Below are 1,401 nucleotides of genomic sequence, written 5' to 3'. Positions count from 1 at the left end.
AGTCTAAGTAAGCATACAAACTAGACAATTAACGTTAAAAAAGCAATATATATAAGACTATTAACAAAGTAGTAGACAAAGTTCAAGTAAGTAACAATTAATAATTAATTGGCATTTCTTTATACACTAATCTTCTATTAATTAAATTCTGGCCCAACATTTGTAAGAAGCAAAGAAGGTGCCCATTATTCAACATGCATAGAACCTATACGTTTTTGTTGATGCTGTTTGGTAACCTTCCCCATCTGGAACTCTTATACCATGTTCTGAAACCACTCATCCCAAAAGCATAACCTGACAGGATAACGTAACACTAATAATGATATCTCTAATACTTTCTAAACCTTCATTGTACACATTGTACGCTTACGCCATTGGCTCCCTAGACTTTCTCAATTTTAATTTGCATTGCATTTTTTTTACTGTAACTTTTAATTCGATAAGTTAAGGATCGATCGCAAATTTAAGATTTATTTAAAAATTTATCGTTTATGCAATAAATTACTATATACATAAGGTAAGATTCAACTAGTTTAATCTTAAAAATGGTTAATTAGTGTAACATTGTTATATTTTAGAATTGGTTAAGTTTTGCTAACACTTTGTTCGTTGATTCAACTAGCTTAATCTTAAACAAAATTTTGAATTTAAACAACCCAATGACATACTCATACTTCCAATAATATTACAAAATATGATTTTTTTTTTCTCTTAAAGATAAGTTGAGAATATAAGTACAACAACAACCCACCGACTATTATTATATATTGATATTAATTACCTGATGCAATTTCCCTTGTTATAAATATATATAATACCTATAACATTTTTTTTTTCATAAACAAAAATCAATGGTGACAGCATGGTACCCTAATCCGAACCCAAGTAGAAAATGCCTTCAGAAAGACTTAAAATTTATTTTAAGTTTAAAGAAATTAAATAACTAAAATCTCAAATTATGAGACCCTGTCTAACCCTAATAATTAAGTCAACCCCTTGCATTGTTGCTCATAATTTATTGAAAATATTAAGGAGATTTAATTTGCTATTCATCACTTAATTAGCTGCTTAATGATGGTTTAATTTAAAGAGTCTAAGTAAGCATACAAACTAGACAATTAACGTTAAAAAAGCAATATATATAAGACTATTAACAAAGTAGTAGACAAAGTTCAAGTAAGTAACAATTAATAATTAATTGGCATTTCTTTATACACTAATCTTCTATTAATTAAATTCTGGCCCAACATTTGTAAGAAGCAAAGAAGGTGCCCATTATTCAACATGCATAGAACCTATACGTTTTTGTTGATGCTGTTTGGTACTGCTAGTAGAACCCACACTCAAATTAACTAAGAGAATTTAATTAACATATATACTTAATTAATTAGCTAGAGACTA

The sequence above is a fragment of the Arachis ipaensis genome, chromosome B02, assembly GCF_000816755.2.
Source record: "Arachis ipaensis cultivar K30076 chromosome B02, Araip1.1, whole genome shotgun sequence".
NCBI classification, from domain to species: domain Eukaryota; kingdom Viridiplantae; phylum Streptophyta; class Magnoliopsida; order Fabales; family Fabaceae; genus Arachis; species Arachis ipaensis.
This window is presented reverse-complemented; position numbering follows the sequence as displayed.